Genomic DNA, 6230 nt, shown 5'->3' with positions numbered 1-6230 from the left:
CTCCTCGCGACAGTGCTTCCCCATGATAGGGGCAACAATGTCTTGCTTTGTTGCTAGAGCCTGTCATGCCACAGCTGCGTGGCATAGTTTTGCGGGCATTCCTCACTTGTCTCGCAACAATTAAAAAACAGTTGGGCAGCGTTTCGGCAACATTGCGGGCACCTTACAGTGGAACAGTAGTACAGCCAACGTTACTACAACGCAGTATACTTCCATGGAACATTCCGCAAAGAAGTTGCACCGATCCGTACAATGAAACCTATCCGAGGCGATCGCAACGCCGCCATTTCTCCCGCCTCGGCACTGTGCACAGCTGTTTGAACTGGCTCAGAGTATCGCATTCGATAGCGTCAACTATTAGGCCTGGTTCACACTCGCACCTAATCCGCTGCCGCCGAAGCGGAATCGGCCGCGGCAATGCACAGTGGACGCTACACCCGGCGGCCGAATTCTTACACATTCGCCCACCGATTCGCAAGTGTCTACTTCTATTTTGGCTTCAATCGGCAATATCGTAGCCGAAACAGATTGGGTAGAAGGGATATCAAGGTTGCCAACACCTGTCTCCCATTCTGACGTACCGTGAGTAAATACTGAAGTCAGCACGCACCCAGCATGGGACGCGCTACCTGAAATCTCTGGTGACTCGTGGTTGTATAAAAACAATAGTAATTATGCCGCGAAACCTTGTAAACTAATTTTTAAAAACCATCTTGTGCCTGCTATTTTGTATCAATCTCCAATAAAGGTTCCTACAAAAAAGGTCTATTTCCGTTTCTTTTTATGCAAAGAACTAGCTTTCTTAGGCTCATGGTGACCAGAGTCCAGATGCCCGCCTGTGAATGCTAGTAGAGGGCGCCACCGCCGCGTTGTTTTGGAGTTCTCCGGCCCCGCCAGCAGCGCTCGAGGGGGTGTAAATTTGGGTGAGCGATCGCTGTCCGGAGTTGGCCCACGGCGGGCAATTACGAGCGTGCCCGGCTCGGACCGCCCGCCTTTGTGCTCTGCGTGCCACACAAGGTCGTGGGTGTCACTGGTCTCGTCCATGTTTTGCGCTTGCTGTTTGAATTTCTTTTATCATTTTATCTTTGTATTCTATGTATTTTCTGCTCTTTTGTTTTTCTTGCTTCTGAGGTATTTCGCTCGATTTTTGAGGTCTCCACTTTTCAAGTCCTGCTTGAGGAAGAAGGTTCCCCTTCGAAACGTCGCGGTTTCTCCACAACTTATACACGTTGAATTAAACCTTCCAAGTCCGTTTGACCCTCGGTGGCTTCTACTTCTATAAAAATACGCCTACAGCCTACTTAGCCCCAAGATGTAATATATATACAGCATTTATATATATATATATATATATATATATATATATATGATGCGTGTGATCAGGGATCGAGACGGGCTCCGCTCAAGCGTCTCTGTTTATTAGAGAGTTTTAGTAGACCGTTTCATCTTCCGCTCCGCTCTGAGGGTGCCAAACTGCGCATGCGCGGCCCGCTTCGCCGGAATGGAAAGCGGAGGTCAAAAAGCGCGTTTTAGTAGAGCGTTTTTCTTTAGCGTAAGAGCGTTTTGAGCGGGTTCGAAAAATTTGCTTGCGTAGCCCCACAAGTGGATGTTTATAGTACTAGTAAGACAAAAAAACCTAAGCGTTAACACCAAGAGAGTAAAAGGGAGCGTGAATGTAGAGGTAGTAAAAACGAAGGCGACAATAATAAACACAAAAGAGTAGGCACACACCCGAAAAAAATATTAAGCTATAAAATATAAATATAATCGTTCCACCTTGTGTGCGAGTGAAGCCGAAGGTATAAGCATGATCATGTTGCACTAAACGGTACCTGCACTGCACGAGCGCGCGTGCTGGTCAAGGACGCTGAAAGGCCGTCAGTCGCTCTTGTAGCTTCTGCTCCACTCGAATTAAAAATGAAGCAGAGTTACTTATTCGAAGTAGAAAAATGAAAGAAAAGGACGAAGTTTGCGCATTGCGAGTACATTCTTTTGCGAAGTACGAGTACAGTGTTGCTCAAGGCTAGCAAGGCATCAGCACGTCCCCGCTGTTCTCAAGGAAGGAGACTTCTAACTAGATTAAGCTGGCGAGACATCGAATCTATGATTCGTATCCCTCGTGCCATCAAGCGCCGAAGCTTCCTTTACGAACGCGGTTTGCTGGATCTTTCCAACGTAGAAGAGAAACCCTTTCGGAGGCTATCCCGCTTAAAGAATGACCTGGCTGCTCTGCAAGCGGGCCTCCAAATACCAGCACAAGACAGCGAGACGCTTTCCATGGTTCTTCCTTGACTGGCCTATCCCAACCGTCTGTTCGTACTTGGGTGAGCGTTTGGACGGAACTTGTCGGTGTTCTGCATATTTGTGAACCTCATCGTCGGTCACATCAACGAGAGGTTCGGCCACCTGCTCAATGACATAAACAAACGTAGGTGGTTGACCCTGGCAAAACTGGAACTGTGCTCACAGGTAAGACCCTGCATGGTTTGTGTAAATTTCGCATTTCCATTGTTTCTAGCACAGCTGCTCTGGCTGGTGAAAAGTTAATTTTTTCTATACACCAAAGGTGTACATGGGCAGTGTCAGGACAAGTCACGACGTGCGCGTTCGTAATCTGTGAGTATTAGTAGGCCACCTTTATGAGCCCTCTGCTCTACTTTACGCTCTGCGAGAAGCATCGTCCCCACCGCGCATGCGTGGCCCGCTCTGAGTTGGAGCGTATAGTTAGCGGAGTGAGCGTGCGCTCCGCTTCACAAGTTGTAGAGCGGACTGCGCTCAGCGTCCTTAGCGTGATCGCTTAGATCTCAAGATGGCTGCACTTTCTCAATACGCGTCGATGTTTTTCACCGTGACCCGAGCTTGAAAGAGGTCGAATCAAGAAGTAAAGCGTACGCCCCGCGCGTGAAAAGTAAACCATTCGATTCGAGTTAACACGAAACAGCATAATCAAACGAAGTGAGCGAGTATCACTTTGCAACCAGCACGGCGTCGGTAAAGTCGTCGCGTTTTTGTGGACGTTCTATGGCTACGCAGTCAGATGTACGGGTGCGCGTGCTTGAACGCCTATTATACCTGTGCACGCGCCCTCCTGTCGAAAATGCCACTGAAAGCTGACAACGAGTACAGCGCTCGCAAGCTGCACCAAAGAAACCATTCCCTCTCAGCTTTATTTATTCACACTCGCTCGCAACTTTTGAATTGTTTAACTTTCCTCAGGAAATGTTCGCCTTGGATTTCCTTGGTAGATTTAGAAAATAATAGAAACTTGAATGCAGCCTTTCTAAAAGTGCAACCCATGTTGCCGCTAGTCTTCGAGGCCGCCTTATTTTGGCCAAGTGTCTAGGGAGCAAGAGGGCTACGTCATTGTTTGTCGCGGATGCGAGTCTAAATGTATTAGACACGAATGCTGCGTCAATACTGAATATGAGATCGGTTCTAGTCACACGTCTCGCACTAAAAGCGATGCCCAAAATATGGCGGCCGAATGCTACCCGGTGGTGTTTTGAAAAGAGTTACCAATAACGGTCGAAACAATATTCCACGTCAATTTATTGTCTGGTGAATACCAGACAGGCATAAACAATGCAAAATTCAGCCAACACAACCCTGGACTTCTAAGCAATAGTGGTAGATTAGAACAGTTTTCAGAAGTTTCGTTTTGAATTCCGGCTTAGCGGGCCTCGCATGCACAGTTTGACGGCCTCAAAGCTTAGCAGAATTTAGGAACAACGATACATATATATTAATTTACGATACCAAGTTTTTTACAACCCTACAATGGAAATACGCTTTATCTTAGATGAGTAATAACAAGTCCCATATCACATGTTTTGGTAGTGTTTAAATACTGCCGTGTTGTAAGAGTGTTTTTCTTTGTATTTTTTATTAGGCCGTCCAGGACAAGGGAACACCCCTGAACAACTGTTGGGATTCTGTTGACCGCACAGCATGCCCATATGCCGTCCATCAAAAAAATCAGAAGAAGACCACAAGAGGGTGCTCGTCGTGAAGCACCAGGCAGTGATGTGCGCAGACGGCATAATTTGACGGCTGGACAAAACCTACAAAGACCATGGGCATTTTTTTGTTTGTTTAATATTAGAATGCATAAAATTATCACAGTAAATCATATTTAAGCTTTTGTACTGAGCGAAATACCTGTCCAACTGGGCTGAAAGGCATCTAGAAATATTTTCATAAAAAACGTTTACTAACGACTCCCATTTTACTTCTCATATGTGCGTGTGAATATTGCGTCTAACCAAATTACAGTGTTACTGTTGAATTCAGCATTGTAAGAGTAGCCTATGTTGTGTGGCCTTCTATTGCAAGAAAAGACCGTAGCACAAGTGAGGCAGAAACTAGGCAGGAGCTCAAGCTGAAAAACGCACTTTCATAAACACACAAAAGAAATAAAAAAGTGTATAGTCAAGCAAAATGGTTTCATGTCACCCCCCCCCCCCCCCCCCCAAGGCGGATACATACACTGCGCTCCACTGTTAATACGAACACGAAAAAAATCGCTTTTATTTGCAGTTTATTTCTTTGACAGCTATTGAAAAAGCTGGAAATTTGTCGCTCAGATTAGTGCCCTAAACGAGCGCTTTATTCCACACCAATAGGCCAATGTCAGCCCCTCGAATTTAAGGTGAAAAATGAAAACAGGATATTGAATGCTCCCGCAAATAGCGTCGCGCAGTGTACATAAACACCAAGGCACCATATCACAGACCGAAGCATACGAAGAAGAAAAGACTCATTTCATTGGGAAAAAAAGTAGAGATATAAATGGAGCACTCGCTTTCGCTAATTTTCACTGTCTTGCTACCTAAAGTAACAAAACAAAATATCTGTCCGTTTGCCGACTGCTTTAGTCTTTGGTTTTTAACCTTTAATTTTTGGCTCTGGAGAGCCGCGGCACCGCGGAAAGCAGCAGGCCGTACCACCGAGGCCCGCGGTGCCGCGTCTAGGGAACATGGTAATGTGATGAGTATATACGTGCAAGATGACGACGACATGGGTTGTTGGTATTGGGGAGGGTGGCAGTCCGATTCGCAGAAGTCCAGACTTCGTGGAGGCGGGTTGGGCGGGTGAGCAGCGAGCTATGAGGATCTTGCACGCCGTTCGATCAGTGCATGAAGGAGCACCAGGAACATAATGGCGCTATTGCTCCCTGGGGTCCTTTGGGGTCAAAGAATCATGCTCCAAGGAGGTAGTCCAGCCGAAGTAGAAGCTGCCGCCTCCGAGGAACCGAGGCCTAGGGCTCAGATTGAAGCACCGCCGTCGTCCGGTGTGTCATCCTCTCAACGTCGTCGTCGTCATCTCGCATAGAAAAATCGAGCCCACCGGCTTAGACAAGGCAGCACCTGTTCCCACCGTTCAGGGGCCGTGAAAGGATTGCGGCCAGCGATTTCTCGAAGCAGCCAGAGGTTCTTGACCACCGTGAAACGTTTTCTGGGGGACGCCTTTTCAAACAAAGTCTGCGCAGCTTCTTAGTGCAGCGACATTCATAACGGTCAAGCGCGCTCCCAAGCATGATTTCAAATAGCGAGCACCCACCTTTCCAGAAAAGCACCATCTACTGAACCTTTACTGAGAGTGGAACGTGATTCTGAAAATGGCGACGATAGCGGAGCTGACGCTACACGCTCAAATCCCAGAGCGGGTCGCGCATGCGCGATGGCGACTCCGCTTTCCATAGAGCGGAGCGGGAAACCGAAAACGGTCTACTAAAACTCTATTGTCTGAGCGAACATCTCCGACAATGACAGTGACTTTTGACAGTAGGGACAAAAAAAAAAAAAAGTCGCTTCATAACTTGCTCAGGTATTCTTTTACTGGGCGTGTAATACTATTACTGTATTGTAAAAGAACTTGTTGTTGAACTAGTTGGTGTTGACTGTATTGAACCATGGTTAAAAGAGCCCGTGTTTGTCTTGTATCTTGTGTACGTCTTTTTTTAGCGCTTTTAACAGTGGTTCAATATTACTGTATTCTTTGAGCATAATAGCAAACACATGAACGCCACGCTTAAACGTGATCAGAAACTATTGATGTTTAAACTCTAAACGTTTTTAGTGACGAGCAGCTTAAATGTGGTCCATCGTGCACTGAGAAATGCCATGAAGTTAAAACCAGTACTTCAGAGCACGTTTTGTTCGTGGTCAAAACAATCTGTCCTCAAAACATGCTCACTTCAGCTCGTTCTTCAGAGTTTTATTCGGAAGCCT

The sequence above is a fragment of the Ixodes scapularis genome, unplaced genomic scaffold, assembly GCF_016920785.2.
Source record: "Ixodes scapularis isolate PalLabHiFi unplaced genomic scaffold, ASM1692078v2 PGA_scaffold4__175_contigs__length_147842914, whole genome shotgun sequence".
NCBI lineage: Eukaryota > Metazoa > Arthropoda > Arachnida > Ixodida > Ixodidae > Ixodes > Ixodes scapularis.
Note: the sequence above shows the minus strand (reverse complement) of the source record.